General features: G+C 41.2%; 1 protein-coding gene across 1 annotated transcript in view; it reads left to right on the top strand.

Annotated features, from left to right (window-relative positions):
• The window catches only part of LOC122799703 (A disintegrin and metalloproteinase with thrombospondin motifs 2-like), a 2,689,413-nt gene that overhangs the window by 2,549,344 nt on the left and 121,584 nt on the right, over positions 1-18,485 (top strand). The window lies entirely within an intron of this gene.

Here is an 18,485-nt window from a genome sequence, read left to right as displayed (position 1 = left end):
CATTTTGTAAACTGCCTATTAGATCTATGAAACCAGATAAAGGTGGGGGCTTAGTAGTTATGTATAGGGACCATTACATTAAGAAAATGTCTCTACTTTTAGAGAAAGACACCTACGAAGAGGTGAGCATTAACAAAATGAATGGGGCATATAACAGGATTAGGATGTTCTTAAATGACCTTTTTATATATGGGCTGATTGACAGTAAAACGGCCCACTATCTGACTTTACTAGCACCCAAGACACCTCAACTATTTGGTATACCTAAGACCCATAAAAGTATACGGGATCCCCCATTTAGAGCACTGGTTGATGGTAGACAGTCTATTACCTACCCATGTGCGAAACTAGCTGACTCGATTTTGAACAAATATGTTAAGAGTGAGAGTCAAATTTGCAAGGACTCATGGTCCTTTTTAGAGGAAATCAACACAGTACAGTTTCAGGAGGAGAATACCTTCCTTACAGTTGATGTTTGTGACCTTTATTCCAGTATACCTCACAACATAGGAGTAGAATGGGTGGTAGAACACATGAGATCTAAAGGGGCTTTGGACAATGAGATTTTACTAGTTGAACAACTACTGGACATTATTTTACAGAACAACTACCTTCGATTTAACAACAAACTATACTTGCAAAAGATTGGGGTAGCCATGGGGACACCAGTGGGTGCAAGTTTTGCCAACCTTGTCATGGCATATTGGGAGACTAGGTTTATTTTTAACAACCCTCATTTTAAGGTAGTAAAGGTTTATAAGAGGTTTTTGGATGACATCTTTATGATGCTAGAGGGTGACCAACAAGTGGCTGAAGAACTAGTAGATTTTTTCAATCAGACAACCTCTTTTTTGAAATTTACCCAAAATTACCAAGAGAACAGGATAAACTTTTTAGACATTGACCTAGAGAAAGACAAGACTAACAAAAGTACACCGCTAGGATTTACAGAAAAAGTACTTTCTCAAACTCCTTCTTACACTTTACTAGTGAACACCCAATGCACCAGAAAAACTCGGTAGTTAAAGGTCAACTGGTGAGAGCTGCCAGGATGGTGACCACTGAGGAGGAGTTTGAGAAAGAAACCAAACTTTTGTTTGATATGTTTTTACATAGAGGTTACCCTGTTAGATTCTTGGATGGTATTTTTGAGGAGGTTACTAGGAAAAGGGCAGAAGGTATATATAAACCAATTTTGGACCTCCATGTTTTAAACGAGGCAAGTGGAAAACACATTGGACCAGGCCCTAGGGTGGACACAATGAGGAAATTGAAAGGTGATGATATTACAAGGGTAGAACTAACCTTACAAGAAATTAACACTAAGAACAAGTACCAGCTGGCTTTTATTTTAACATACACCCCGAGGCTACAGACATACAGAAGGTGGTCAGAAAATGTTGGTTTTATTTATCCTTAAACAAAGAAATTTTTGACCAAATAGGAGAGTACCCTTGTATTAGTTTTAGAAGAGGATTAAACTTAAAACAACTTCTTGAAAGGAGTCAAGACAGAACGAGGAAGGAAGGAGAAGGGGGTACTTGCAAGTGTGGCATCTGCAACCAATGCGCACACATTATGTGTAGCAATAAATTTAAGATTAGAGATGAGACTTTTTTTACTAAGTACACTTACAACTGTAACACAAGAAGTGTGGTTTATCTTGCTGAATGCCAGGTTTGTCAGGCATTTTACGTGGGTAAGACAGACCGTAGACTTAAGGACCGGATTTATGAACACGTATATGCTATCAGTAAGAAGAACCCTAACAATGCATTAGCAAACCTCTGTGAACTAAAAGAAGGTCATTATTTTAAATTTAGGGTTATATCACAGACTAGGCAGAATATAGAAAATGGGTGTGGGGTTAATGATGGCCTAGTGAAATTGTTACTAGAAAGGAATTAATTGAACTGCCAATTAAGACTAAATGCACACATGGAACCAGGATTAAATGAATCTTGTAGTATTGCATGCATTTTAAAACTAAAAAGTTTATATAGGTAGTATAGTAACATTTTAAATGGGGACTTAGAGTAACACTAGTTTCCACGTTAAGATTTAAACATAATACACAGTTTTGTATTTATGTTTTTTATAAATAATAACATATTTACATATACACATGTACTTTTTATATATTTTTTTACATACATAGAGATACACATATATATATATATATATATATTTTTTTTTAAATACATATACATTTACATATATTTTTTATATATATTTTTTAAATACACGTTATATACATTTTCTATGCATGGGGGTACTCGACAGGAGTGTTTTTAACAACTATTGGGTTAAAAAACCTTTTAAGTAAATGTTACATTCAAACACTAGGGGGAACTGTTGGTTACTTTAGGGAGAAAACATAACAATAACATTTAAATTGAGCTAACACAAATATTTTTACTCATACCTTTTTATGTTCCTTTGTATTTTAGGACAGTACTATTACGCAAATGTAAAGGAGAGAACTGGGTGTTTACTATATACTTTATAGTTTATATGTATTAACTACTTGTATTACATAGGAACATCTGCGTGGAAAGAAAGAAGTTTGAAAACTGACATGTTTAATTGCTTAACAAAGGTACCGATTACTTATATTAGTGGACTGAGTAATTATAGAAAATATAGCAAATGGACATTTAAACTAACGCAATGTGTATCAATCATTACACTGGATTTATACATAAACTTTTTTACATATATAAAAAAGTATAAACTTTGAGGTTTGACAGGCAAAAAGTTGATTGTAACTTCTTCCTGATAGGACAGGACTGAAGGAAGTAACTATTTAAGTGCAACAACAATTTGTGAAGGTTGTCTGAAGAAGTTCGGGTATAACCCGAACGAAAAGCGCTTAACATACATGAGAATTTTGTTTTTGGAGGGTCATTTGTTTATTAAAACTGGATATTGTGCGTTCAACTTGCTCTGGACATCCTTACTTCTATTTCTACCTTTTCCTGCTCGCTTGGAATACGTGTATTAGTTTTGGGTACTGGTGTACCCTTCACTGTGAACTCAGTAACTTTGCAACATCAAATTACGTGTGGTTTTAGATCCAATTTCGGAGCTGTGGTGTTCTTTCAAATTTCTACTCATGGTGGGTGTTGCCATGGTGAGTGTTGTATCATGGCGGGAGTTGTATCATGGTGGGTGTTGTATCATGGTGGGTGTTGTGTCATGGTAAGTGTTGTATCATGGTGAGTGTTGTGTCATGGTAGATGTTGACATGGTGAGTGTTGTATCATGGTGGGAGTTGTATCATGGTGGGTGTTGTATCATGGTGGGTGCTGTGTCTTGGTGGGTGTTGTATCATGGTGGGTGTTATATCATGGTGGGTGTTATGGTGGGTGTTGTGTCATGGTGAGTGTTGTATCATGGTGGGTGTTATATAATGGTGGGTGTTATATCATGGTGGGTGTTGTATCATGGTGAGTGCTGATTCATGGTGGATGTTGTGTCATGGTGGGTGTTGTGCCATGGTGAGTGTTGCATCATGGTGGGAGTTGTATTATTGTGGGTGTTATATCATGGTGGGTGTTGTGTCATGGTGAGTGCTGTATCATGATGGGTGTTGTGTCATGGTGGGTGTTGTGTCGTGGTGTGTATTGTGTCATGATGGGTGTTGTGTCATGGTTCCTGCTGTCATGGTGGGTGCTGTGTCATGGTGGGTGTTGTATCATGGTGGGTGTTGCCATGGTGAGCGTTGTATCATGGTGGGTGCTGTGTCATATGGGAGTTGTATTATGGTGGGTGTTATATCATGGAGGGTGCCGTATTATGGTGGGTTTTATATCAAGGTGGATGTTGTGTCATGGTGAGTGTTGTCTCATGGTGGAGGTTGTATCGTGGTGGGTGTGATATCATAGTGGGTGTTGTGTCATGGTGAGTGTTGTATCATGGTGGGTGATGTGTCATGGTGGGTGTTGCCATGGTGAGTGTTGTATCATGGTGGGAATTGTATCATGGTGGGTGTTGTATCATGGTGAGTGCTGTTTCATGGTGGGTGTTGTGTCATGGTGGGTGTTGTGTCATGGTGAGTGTTGTATCATGGTGGGAGTTGTATCATGGTGGGTGTTATATCATGGTGGGTGTTGTGTCATGGTGGGTGTTGTGTCATGGTGAATGCTGTATCATGGTGAATACTGTATCATGGTGGGTGTTGTATCATGGTGGGTGTTGTGTCATGGTGAGTGTTGTATCATGGTGGGTGTAGTGTCATGGTTAGTGTTGTGTCATGGTGAGTGTTGTATCATGGTGGGTGTTGTATCATGGTGGGTGTTATGTCATGGTGGGTGTTGTGTCATGGTGAGTGCTGAATCATGGGGGTGTTGTGTCATGGTGGCTGTTGTGTCATGGTGGGTGTTGTATCATGGTGAGTGTTGTGTCATGGTGAGTGTTTTATCAAGGTGGGTGTTGTATCATGGTGGGTGTTGTTTCATGGTGGGTGTTGTCATGGTGAGTGTTTTGTCATAGTGGATGTTGTTTCATGGTGGGTGCTGTGTCTTGGTGATTGTTATGTCATGGTGGCTGTTGTATCATGGTGAGTGTTGTATCATGGTGAGTGTTGTCATGGTGGGTGTTGTGTCATGGTGGGTGTTGTGTCATGGTGATTATGTCATGGTGGGTGTTGTGTCGTGATGAGTGTTGTGTCATGGTGAGTGTTGTATCATGGTGAGTGTTGTCACAGTGGGTGTTGTGAAATGGTAAGTGTTGTCATGGTTAGTGTTGTATCATGATGCATGTTGTATCATGGTGGATGTTGTGTCATGGTGAGTGTTGTGTCATAGTGGGTGTTGTATAATGGTGAGTGTTGTGACATGATGAGTGTTGTATCATGGTGAGTGTTGCCATGGTTTGTGTTGTGTCATTATGAGTGCTGTGTCATGGTGGGTTATGTGTTATGGTGGCTGATTGTGTCATGGTGGGTGTTGCTGCAGTAGTGTTTCTGAGATTGCTGTTGATCCTCTTGTGATTTCTGTATTTGGGAGGCCTTTGAGGTTTGCAAATTGTACTTTTAAGGGCCTTTTCATATGTGGGGTTTATGTTTTTGTGCTGTAGTATCTATGTGTGTGTCCGTGTGTGTGTGTGTGTGTGTGTATGTGTATGTGGCAAGTGCTGTGTTTTCTGACATCCTGTTTAGTAATTTTAGTGGTTTTATGTGACAGCATTACCTAAAAGACAATATATAAGTACATCTCTGACATACTGTATCGGATTGAGAATTAGGTGGCTGTCAGTAAACAAGAAACAATTTCTACATGCATCAGGATACTTAATTCTACCATGCAGACTACACACCCATGGTTTTAAGAATCTATGTAATGGCTTCGGTGGGACTGGTACCAAGGGGATATTTAGGGCTGTTAGTGAGTGACACTAAAGGGGTATATAGGGCTCTGAGCAGTGCCAAAGGTACTTGGTTCTGTGCTCCTGTGTGTGTAATCACCATACGGGAGAAGAAAGGAGATTGTAGCTGATTTTATTTGGATGTGCTAGTTGTGTAAGGAATACTGTTTTAATCAAATTTTTCTTCTTTCAGCTTTTTCCCGGTTAGGGGTCACCACAGTGAGTAGCCTGTCCGCTCATGTTTGGCAGTGGAGTTTTACGGTGTCGAGTTGCCAGCCTGGCACCCAACCTTCCACAGAAGGCACACACACTCACACCTAGGGCCAATCTAGAGTGTCCAATCCACCTACAGCATGTCTTTGGGATGTGGGAGGAAACTGGAGCACCTGAAGGAAACCCATGCAGAGTCCGCACAGAAGGCACCCCAGCTGAGGATAGAACCGAAGAACCTCTTGCTGTGAGGCAGCAACGCTATCCGCTGCACCACCGCGGACAGTTTTAATCTAATCTCAATCTTAAATTCAAGCATACACACACACACACACACACACACACACACACACACACACACACACACACACACACACACACACACACACATGCATGCACCTAGACACACACACACATGCATGCACTTACACACACACACATACACGTGCGCACAAACACACATGCACACACACACACACATGAACACATGGAGAGACACAGACACACAGAGATGTACACCCATGCCTGTATGTACATATGCATGTTTGCACACATGCTTTTGCGCGCGTGCGCTCGCACACCCACAAACACACACACACATGAACACATGCAAACACACACACACATGCCTGTATGCGCACATGCATGCTTGCATACATGCTTGTGCATACACACACACACACACACACACACACACACACACACACATGAACACATGCACAGAGACACACACGCACACATGCACACCCATGCCTGTATGCACAATTGCATGCTTCCATACATGCTTGTGCGTGCACACTCGCGCGTGCACGCACACACACACACACACCCACATACACACACACACACACACACACACACACACACACACACACACACACACACACACACACACACACACACACTCGCACACACTCGCACACACACACACACAAAACATGTAATCCCATTATCCTCACAAGTTGATTTTAGGAACCCTCCTTAAATGTAATTCAGTCAGTTCTTTCTCTATTGCTGATTTAGAAAGGGACCATTTACTGACAATATATTTAGAATGCAGTACAGAAAAATCTCTGTATCTCATGGTAATAAGTAGGGATGTTATTTAAGGAAACTTATGATAAATTGTAAAATATGTGCCAAAATATAACTAGAAAATAAAACAAAATGTAAACACATTTATCCTTTGAAATCAGTCAAGAATAAAGCATCTGATGAACAAGTGTAGTGCTCAGTCAGCAATAAATGATCTGATAAACAGGTGCAGTGATCTGTTAACAGTAAAGGGATCTGATTAACAGCTGCAGTGATCAGTCAATGATAAAGGATCTGATGAACAGGTGCAGTGATCTGTTAACAATAAAGGGATCTGATTAACAGCTGCAGTGATAAGTCATTGATAATGGATATGATAAACAGCTGCAGTGATTCATCAAGAATAAAATATCTGATGAACACGTGCAGCGATCAGTCAGCAATAAATGATACAAGGAAAAGTTGCAGTGGTCAATCAACAATAAAGGAACTGAGGAACAGGTGTAGTGATCAGACAACAATGAACAGGCACAGGATTGATAATGTAGTTATTAGTACAGTTAATAAAGGGAAAAGAAATCTGTCATGGCAGGTATGGCAGACAAAACCACAAATCTGAAAATATAGCTGCACACAAAAGTAAACACACGTCCCAGTGTGAGAAGTGATTCATGGTTGTATTAAAACCAGTTACATGACACATCATATGAAGCATACCTCTCTACCTGTTAGCACAAGAAATCTGGAACAAAACCTAAAATAATGGGGGGACAACAGAGCAAAAATGGGGACACATTTTAAATATTGCACTTAGAAACTTTCAAAGTTGCTTGAATAACAGGGTCTGCACTATCATGCATTTTTCTCAAGGATATGAAGTCTGAAAATCAAATATGTGTCATTATTTAATGACTTCAAGACCTGTGTGATTTGCCAAAACATCACAAGTTTTATGAGGAACAGACCAAATGAGGCAAAAATCTGGACAGTTGAGAGGTATGATGCAGAGTATACTTGAAACAAGCAATGAAATAACTAATGTTACCAGGAAGGTTATGAAAACATGCATCATAATACTAAAAAAAGAGCATTCATTTCAAGGCCAAACTAAGTTATGCAACAAGCAAATAGGCTGGAAATGTGCTGGTTTTATCACCAATTTTACCAGTGGTGCTGTGGCCATCTGGCTTGCCTAGCCTACAGAATCCCTCCTTACTGCTACAGTGTTATAATGTATTCTGTGCCTTTTAGAGTGTTTAAGGTGTTTACCTCACTGACACAAGGTACAGGGTTTGATTCTCACCTTGGTAAACATGGCTAGGCTTAGAAAAGGTCCCCTGGGGTCATTAGCGTAGTAATCACCTACGAACCTAATTAGAATTATTATTATCCCCCCATAGTACTAGCACTGCCCTTCTAACCTACATAGCTACTGTCGGTAAAGCTAGAGATAATGACAAACTAGTCTCCTCCTTATTTCTAGTCTTCTCATAGTACTAGCACTGCCCTTCTAACTTATATAGATACTGTTAATAAAGCTAGAGATAATGACAAACTAGTCTCTTCCTTATTTCTAGACTTGTCTAAAGCCTTCAACACAGTTAGTCACAGCAAACTTCTACTCCAAATGTCCTCACTGGGTCTCTCTCATCCTATCCTTCTGTGGTACAAAAGCTACCTGTCTAAAAGTTGTCAGTCAGTAAAATGGCAGTCCACGCTCTTCATACCTTCCAGTCACCATTGGTGTACCACAAGGCTCTATCCTAGGTCCACTCCTCTTTAACAGTTTCACCAAATTTTCACAACTAACAGCATGGTACATTTACAGAGATTACTCAGGAAACTGTAACAGCCACTGAAACTTGTTTTCATAACTCACAACTTATGCTCATCACAAAAAAGACCAAACTACTACTTTTCCCCAAATCCCTCTCTCAGAAAAAAACAAAAAGCCCTGTCTCTTGATAATACAACCATTGAAATCACTTCTTGTAGCAAATTATTAATGGTGATAGTGGATGATAATCTCACATTTGACCTGCATATACAAAATTGCATAAGAAAAACTCATCAAAAAATTAGGGATGCTTAACAGAGCCAAAAACATTCTCACTGACTCAACTAAAACCACAGTTGCTTCTACTTATTCCCCTCCTCTCTTCTTTATGGCATTTCCATCTTTACTGGCATTGCCATCTTCATTAACCTCCATGCTTCCCAAACATTAAAACTTGAACAATGCTAAATTTGCAGCAAATACCCCTTTCAGACCCCACCATTATATAGCACTAAAGCACCTGAATTGGTTACAGCTGTCTCATCAACTAACATAGACACAGCTTATTGCCACCTATAAATTTATCCATCATCCATCTGCCTGTCCAGCACTAAAAAAACATTCTACACAACTATGTTCCCAGTCAGTCCTTGAAATCTAGTGAACAGAATCTCCTGTCTGTCTACAAACCTAACAAATCTGCTGGGCATTTTCTGTACTTGTACAAGGTTGCTAAGGCCTGGAACTCCTTACTTGTATCCAATACCCTCCCTCCCATCTTTCAAAACCACTCTGAAAGACTTCCTAGACCAAATCTGGCTCTGTTCTTGCTCAAAATCAGGATAAACTGTATCCCTAAATGTGAACAAGTACCTTTTCATTCCTTATGCCTCCTTAGTCTCCCCATATCTCTCAACCTGGAACATCAAAAATCTGGACAAAGGCCCATGAAAAATAGGTACAAATCTGTACGCTGATTAACATAAAATTTACATACATAATTATGTAACCCCATCCACTCCAATGGACTTGTGGGGTATCAATTTTCAAACACAAACTGAAGAACAGACAACCAAACTATGGCCCCAGACCCTGTAGTAATTTTTTTTAAATGTGTAGCAGTGATATTCACTGGGAATGGAGAAGATGATGAACCTTATGATTTTGTTTTTCGGTGACTTACAGTATGTGGGTTTTATGGTAAAAGTAGAGCATTTAATGGTAGGCAATATTCTAATCTTAGCAAAAGAATATTATAGTTTGTTAGAACCTCCAAAAAAATTCTCCATGGCCTACTGATCAGTGGTGTAGCTACAGTTTGTGCCACCCAAGGCTGTCTTTGAGTTTGCCACCCTTCCCACCTCATAAAATCATGGTCGAATAGGGTCAGCCCATACACAGCCCTCCCCCCTGCAGCCCTTTCAATGTCCCATTACCTGGCTATTTCCCCCCATTTACCATAAACACTGTAATGTGCATACTGCTTTACTTTTACAATGATTTGGATTTCATTTAAAGGTTTTATTTTACACTTTATAGCACAAACACTAATAGATATCTGCTAAACAAAGCAATGTAGTGTCACAGTGAAAATAGACGGCATTAAAACTTCTCTGCCCTTGAAACTCACATTCATTGAAACAGCATTGAAACCGACATTCAAAAAAAATTCATCTGGCCAGTGACAGATAAAGATTACCTTTGGGCTGTTTTCAAATCATAGGCCACTTGCACATGAAACATACATGTGTTCTTTAATACACCTTCCTGATTGCATTAAATTATATTCCTTGTATAATACAGTACAGTTGTTAGACGGTGTTTTAAATGTATTGTTTTGAACATATTTGCAGTAAACAATGAAACAAAGTGCATGAACCAGTAATGACAAAACTGCCCAGTTGAGAACATTTCCATCGTAAAAGTCTCCTCAGACTTCTGCAGTCTACCAGTATCAGTAAATATGCACAATCTCTGCAGAAGTAAAAGTCATCTAAATAATTTTTCATTAAAGAGATCTGTAACTAATGAAGAGGTTGCTGCTAGCAAACAACTATATTTCATTGTTTCATCTACAAATAAAGTGCCCATTGTCCTTCAGGAATAAATTTCCTATGTTACATTAAAAAAATGCTAAGCTAGTAATATTGCAATAGGGAATGAATGGCAAACTGATAACAGGTTCATAGTTACTAGGTATCTCCACCAAAGAGGACATTTTCAGGACTGCAGCATCCACCCCCTTTAAAAGTACAACACAGTACAGTATCAGCAATGCATCTACATACTGTGGGAGCAGAACCCACAGCCTTCTGCATCAAAAGCAAGTATTCCACCTGTTATGCTACAAACAATGCAAGCAGACTTGGCATAAGCAGCACTAACTTCTCTTACCCTGAAGCTCTCAGCTCCTTATAAAATCCATTAAACATTCAACTGTATCTCTCAGCTTTGCAGCACAAGAAATCTAGAAAAGCCAAAGGTTATTGGGGGGGGGGGGCAGAAGCCCAAAAAACAGGGACACATTTTAAACATTGCTTGTATAATCTTGGAATTTTGCTAGAATAAAATGTTATGTTACCACCATGCATTTCCTGAAAGGTAGGAAAACAAACTTAAATGGCTATCATTTAGTGAATTTAATTCTCCCATAGCTCTCAACCTCTTAGCACAAAAAGCCTGGACAAAGCCAATAATTGGAGAATACAGCCCCCAAACATAGTCAGTGAATTCAGTTCTCACCTTAGCTCACAACCTCTTAGCACAAAACACCTGGGCAAAGACAATAATGGGAGAATACAGCCCCCAAACATATTCAGTGAATTCAGTTCTCACCTTAGCTCTCAACCTCTTAGCACAAAACACCTGGACAAAGCCAATAATGAGGGAATACAGCCCCCAAACATATTCAGTGAATTCAGTTCTCACCATAGCTCTCAACCTCTTAGCACAAAAAACCTGGACAAAGCCAATAATGGCAGAATACAGCCCCCAAAATAGGGAAAACTTTCAAATATTGATCTTATAAACTTAGAAAATTGCTAGAACAAAAGGTTTTGTGTTACCAAGTATTTTCTGAAGAATATGAAGTCTGAAATTCAAATGGCTGTCATTATTAAGTTAATTCAGTCCTTCACTGATTTGCTACAAAAATTCAGAAAACCACAGATTTTATGAGGAACAAAACAAAAATAAGAGGCAAAAATCTGGACAGTTTTCACAAGTGGTGGTGGGTAGGAAATTCAGGCTTTTGCTACCTGTACGCAAGGTACAGGGTTTGAGCCTTAGTAACTCTAGCCACCAGGTATATTTACATTACACACACACACACACACACACACACACACACACACACACACACACACACACACACACACACACACACACACACACACACACACACACACAGCTATCAACTAAAATGGTCACTACTAGTAAGAACCAAATTGCTTGTTCATAGGTTCATAGGTTCATAGGGTTCACTAGGCTATTCTGCCGAGGGGCATTTACAAACCTAGCCCTAGTTTTGTGGCTTCGCCCACCTTTAGTATATGGGAATATACCCATTTTTTTTTGTTGTGCCTCTGTTGAGCAGTGCACTGAGGTAATCCCTGGGGTATATCTCGCGATCCCATCCATTGGTCAAGATTCTTTCTCTTGCGGGCAACAAGGTGCTCTGCCTCACATATACGGGATTTTTATATTCAGCATAGAAGGAGTCTTTTGGGTGATGATATCCTCCAGCCTCCTCCTATTAATAGCATGTAGGGTTGTGGAAGAAAAGAACTGGGCATAATATTAAACTAGTACCTCGCAGGATGTGCAGTAGCAAATCCCACCCCAACCACACCTCCAGTGCAGCAATGGAGCAGCTGCATGAATATTCATTTCTGTGCTGAAAGTATTGTAATAAATATTGATGACCATATCTAACTTCGGCATGCAAAAGTCAATGATCGTTAGTGCTAAATGCCATGGTTATTAAGCCCTGATCTTCCAAACATGAGATAAGCCTTAAAGGCAATTTACGTTTCATTTAGTGTCATCGTACTTAAGAATTTAGATTGTGGGTTGGATCTCCTTCCTTACATGAAGACAGGTGTTTAATAAGTTGCTGTATTTGTTTACTGTTTTTCCTCTTCAGTGTCCCCATATAACTTATTAACACTTTGCCATCCCATGCATCTTCATGATTTATGACAGCAGTATGGCTTGTTTGTGCAGAACTGTGTGCAGTCCTCCCATTTTCAAACTATTTTTCTTAACAGTTGTTGACATTAGTCTCTTGGAATAGTTAGGCTTAACTCACTCACATGGTTATTTCTGAATGGAAAAAAGGAGTTGCACGCAGTCATTTGAATTAGTGTGAATGGAAGAAAAAGGTGTCCCCCCTAATTATCACAATCCATTCTTCTATTTGGGGTTGGAGTGTCATGCCAACTGTCACCACCTCTATTGATTCAGAGATGTCCTTTTTTTTCCGTAGTTTGCATCCAACCTCATCTGAAGCACTTCATTTCCATCAGCTATTGCTTTCTCAACTGCTATGCCATGCAGAAACCCTGATTACACCACAATTCTGTACACCTTTCAGCATTCTTGTGTCCTTTGGCTGCTCCCCAGTAAACTTCATGTAAATAAGTGCATTCCCAGTAATGTTTGCACTAAACCTAAAATCTTGACCCTCTCAGTACTTCTGACCCTAACTATATCACTTAGCTTAAAGCACAGACACCTTTTAACATTTTTTCTAGCTGCAGCTTACTGGAATAATTGCACAAGTGCGATGCTCCAAACGGTGTGACTACTTGGTTATGCTGTTTGTGCGTGGTATTCCCTTTGTTACTGCAAATAACTATTGATGTTCTTCATGTTTCACTGTTGCAGTCATTACATTTGGGTTATCTGCTTGCAGGTAACCCTCAGTCGGCCTGATTATCAAAGTCTTGGGTCCTGCGTCGGTTGCTGTCTCCTCCTCCATGACATCAGGTAGTCACGGGTATAAAGCATGCAGCTGATGCCATTACATCAGTCTTTCTTGACATGCGGTGCCCGAAGCAGAAGCAGTTCACAAGTGCCGGTCGGCCGACTCCTGAAATTTTCGTAAGCTAAGTACCCCATTGGGAATCTTTTTTCTTGCTCTAAACCGATGTCAGTAAAAGTTAACAATTGTATTTCTTGTGGAAAACAAATACATCATAAAGATTTTCATTCATACTGCATTCCTTGCTTAGGCCCAGACCACGACTTCTCTCGCTGTCAGTTTTGTGCCTTATTCAATCCTTGAACTATTCGTTGTTGGTTCATTTTTGCTTCAAACTACTTCGGTACTCGGTTTAATTATCCAGAAATGGCTTCGGTAAGCTATCCGACTGCCGACATTCCGAAAAAAATGTAAAGATAAAGACAGAGACAGACCGCATAGGTCCAAAGCTGCCGATGATGCTTCCGTTAAGCTAGTTGCCAGTTCACCGGTACTCAGTGAGGTGCTTTCGCAGCCCCTGATACGCACTACTTCAGATTCGCAGGCCTGTACTGAGACCCATTCGGAGTCCGTTATGTCACAAGATGCTTCTTCGACTATGGAACCTGCGGATGTCTCTACCTTGGATGGGTCTGGAGCCGTTGTGCAGGTACCAGCTTCTGAGGGTGTATTCAGGCCTACGGACTTGCATATCAAACCAACGCCATCTTCTTCTTCAAGACCTAAAACTCGATCCACGCCTAGAAAACCGACGTACAAACTGCATGGTCAGGCCCATATGCCTAAAAAACAAATTATAAGAATGGCTGAAGACCTTATTACTCTAATTAGGGGAAGCCAGCCTTCTCCCTCTAAGAGACCTAGAACTGATTTTCCTTCTGATTCTTCTGATCAGGATTCTGAAATTTCTGTTTCTTCTTATGACCAGGATTTGCCCTTATCTACCTATGAGAATTGTGATGCAGAGGACTCCATACACTCTGCTTCCCCTCCAGAAGATTTTTCTTTTGGTGAAACTTTACACACAAACTTTTCCACTGGGAAAGCCAGGATTACTCTCACTCCAAAAAGAGGCTTAGGAAATTCTTACTCCTACCTCAACACAGGCTTTTAGTTATCCCTCCTGTACTGGACATTGTAGATAATGCCTTCTTGGAATCTAGCCTGGCCCCAGACACTCTTCCTCTGGCTCCCAGGAAACCTGACAGGTATTACAGAGTACCTGATTCTCACAAGTTCCTCTTTAAGAATCCCACTGCGGACCCAGAGACCATTTCACAGGGACCCAAAGGCATTAAGGCCACTACTGCCAAAACCCCTACCCCATCTGATAGAGATTCCAGGGCCCTGGACAGATGGGGTAAGAAGGTATACACTTCTGCTACTTTGCCCATTAGGGCCTTAAACTGCCAGTTTCATATGTTAAAGTATCAGCAGCATATTATTGGATTACTTAAACAGAAAATAATGTTCATTCCTGACTGTGCTGAAAATAAAGAATTACAGGATTTAATGCATTCTGCTGAAAAAGTTGGTAAACATACTTTGCAATGTGGTTTTGACTCCTTAGAGGCATCTTGCAGGGCTGCTGTCACTGGGTCTGTACTTAGAAGGCATGCTTGGCTTAAGGAGCAATCCTTGCCAGATTATGTTAAAGCGAAATTACTGGATGCTCCCTTAAACCAAGACCGCCTGTTTGGCAACAAAGCAGAAGAAGTACTTAAAAAGATGGACAAAAAAGCTAAATCTATGCAAACTGTTAAAGATTTCCTGCAAGTACAGCCTCCCAGATTTAGTAGGCATTGGCCTTCTAAGAATTGGTCATTTCCTGTATCTTCCAGGCCTTCTCAGTCCAAACCCAGGAACAGCAGACCACCTAGTCTACAGTCTCAAGGTACTTACAGGCCTAAGCAGTTTGGGGCTCCCACTTCCAAAGCTGGAAGTAGTAAGACACCCCCCTATGGTAAACTGTCACAATGACTTAACCTTAAACCTTCCAAGCCCTGCTCAACTGACTGCTCCTTTAGGGGGAAAGATCGCCCTGCATGCAAAACCTGGGAACTCATTACCCAAGACAAATGGGTTTTAAATATAGTTTCCTAAGGATACAGATTCCACTTCCACACCTTACCAACCCCAGGTGGTTGGCCAAACCTACCCCCAAATCAGTGAGCAGAGGCTCAGCAGCAGGTTTTCTCTCTTCTAACTATCAGGGCTATTCACCCTGTCCCAGAAGAGGAACAGGGACAAGGTTTTTACTCAAGACCTTTCTTGGTACACAGAAAAGACAACTCCTGGCGTCCTATCCTGGACCTGTCTATCCTAGACACATTTTTGGTAATCCCAAAATTCAGAATGCTAACTCTTCATCAGCTGCTTCCCATGCTAGGCAGAAATTCCTGGTTGGCAGCACTGGACTTAAAGGAGGCTTACCTGCACATCCCAGTAAGGGAATCTTGCAGAAAATACCTACGCTTCAGAGCAGGCTACATGCACTGTCAGTTCTCTGCACTGCCCTTTGGCTTATCTACTGCACCCAGGATATTCACAAAGTGCCTAGCTCCAGTCATTGCATTCTGCAGGCAAACAAAATATTCAAATATACCCATACCTGGACGATTGTCTAATTCAGGCAGAAAGCCAGGACATACTATTAAATCATCTGGCATTTGTAAAGAAACTGCTAACCTCACTGGGGTACACCATAAATGAAAAGAAATCCCACCTAGTACCCTGACAACAAATTGTATTCCTGGGAACAAGCTTGAATACAACTTCCCAGATGGCCTACCTCATGCCAGAGAAACAAGTTTATTTGACAGCCTACTTCAAACTACTGGCCACAAAGACCCAGCTATCTGCAAGGCAAATACTACAAGCCTTGGGGTTCATGGCCTCTTGCATTCTACTAATTCCATATGCAAGACTGCATATGAGGAAACTACAATGGTATCTAAAAAGCCTATGGTGTCAACATTCTCAGGACCTGGAATCAATGATTCCTATCTTTCCTTGTATAAAGACAGAGTTCCTTTGGTGGGCAGTGGCCTGCCACCACAACAAGGGACTGCCATTCACTCTACCCCCTGCCGCCCAAACCCTAACAACAGACGCATCAGACTATGCGTGGGGGACTCACTTGGCAGGGCAGTGCATTCAGGGCAAATGGAACACGACTCAAATGCACCTACATATCAATCAAAAAGAAATGTTAGTTGTACAGAATTCTCTGACAGCCTTCAAGGACCACATTCTTCCAGGACAATTATTGGTAAAGCCAGACAAAACCACTGTTATGTGGTACATAAACAAGCAGGGGGAACCCATTCATACCCTCTCTGCAGACTAGTCATAGCTCTGTGGAATACAGTCTTGAGCTACCAAGTGCACCTACAAGCTCAGTTCCAGCCAGGGAAGCTAAATTCACTGACAGATGACCTAAGCAGAAATCTCATGGACCCACATGAGTGGAAAGTGGAACCAAAGATATTCACCATTTTGAGAAACAAATGGGGGAGCCCAGAGATAGACCTGTTTGCCTCCCCTCAGAACTACCAATTGGACAAATTCTGCACAAGGACTCCCCACAGACAAGTTTGGAAAGTGGATGCCCTGTCCTTCACCTGGGAAAACCTCTCAGTTTATGTCTTCCCCCCTCTGTCTCTCCTCTCGAATGTTCTACTAAAGATCAAATGTGACAAACCAAGGACAAATACTCATTGCACCAGACTGGCCACGCCAACACTGGTACCCCCTCTTGCACAGTGTGTCACTGCTGGCACCATGGTACCTGCCTCAGACCCCTTCCCTGCTGTCCCAGCAGGAGGGCCAGATTCTGCACCCCCAGCTTCAAACATTGAACCTGGCAGCATGGCTAATTATCTGAGTTCTCCAATACCACCCCTCAGCATGCAAGTGCTGGATGTCATCCTGGAGGTAAGGAGGCCTAGTACTAGAAAATCCTATGCTGAAAAGTGGAAAAGATTCTATTCCTGGTGCCAGATTCAGGGGATGAGCACAACAGTGCCCAGTTTACCGCATATTCTTCAATACTTAACAGAGATGCTGCACAAGGGCCTTTCCTTCTCTTCTATTAAAATTCATGCCTCAGCCATTTCAGCACATTATAATACTGTGCCACCCCTCTTCTCTCACCCCCTGCGGAAACAATTCCTTAGAAGGGCCAAAAATTTAAGACCACCCAGGAGAGCCCCTACTCCAGCCTGGGACCTTAACTTTGCATTGGAAAAGCTCACTCTACCTCCTTTTGAACCAGCTGCAACTGCAGAGTTGAAATTCCTTTATTGGAAAACAGCCTTTCTTTTAGCCATCACTTCAGTAAGAAGGGTGTTTGAATTACAGGCCCTTATGGCAGTGGAGCCTTTCATCATCTTTCATGCGGACAGGGTGTCCCTCTGGACAAATCCTTCCTTTATGCCCAAGTTGATAGCCATTCATTTGTCAACCTTCTTCTCTAATCCACTGACCAAAGGAGAACAAATACTGCACTCCTTGGATGTGCACAGACAACTTAGATTTTATTTGGACAGGACTAAGCATCTCAGGAAATCAGAACAGCTGCTAGTTGCTTTTGCTGCAGGGGCAGAGGCGAAGGCCATTTCATAGCAAACCATTTCTAAGTGGATAGGCCATTGCATTCATTTCTGCTATAAGCACCATGGAAAACCTACCCCACAGGGGATAATATCCCATTCCACCAGGGCTGCATCTACTTCTACAGCCTTTCTCAGAGGTGTTCCTACCAGGGACATCCTAGAAGCTGCTACCTGGAGTTCTGTACATACCTTCACCAAGCATTACCACTTGACATTTTTCTCTAAATCCAGAGCTGGTTTTGCCACTGCAGTCTTGTAGGGCCTAATAGCTGGTCCTAATGCTCTCTAATTGCCTCCTCCCTTTCTTAGCTTTGGGAGTCTACCCAAATGTAATGACTGCAACAGTGAAACACGAAGAACATAGTACAGTTGTGTACACTTACCATAAATGTAGATGTTTGAGTGTATTCACTGTTGTAGTCTTGGTTACCCTCCCTCCAGCCCCCTGACTTTTATTGACTATACCTCTCTTCTTGTTTACTGTTTTCAAGCTTTC

Source organism: Protopterus annectens, chromosome 4.part0, assembly GCF_019279795.1.
Source record: "Protopterus annectens isolate FY-2018-M chromosome 4.part0, PAN1.0, whole genome shotgun sequence".
Classification (NCBI taxonomy): domain Eukaryota; kingdom Metazoa; phylum Chordata; order Ceratodontiformes; family Protopteridae; genus Protopterus; species Protopterus annectens.
Note: the sequence above shows the minus strand (reverse complement) of the source record. Positions and strands in the feature narration are given on the sequence as shown.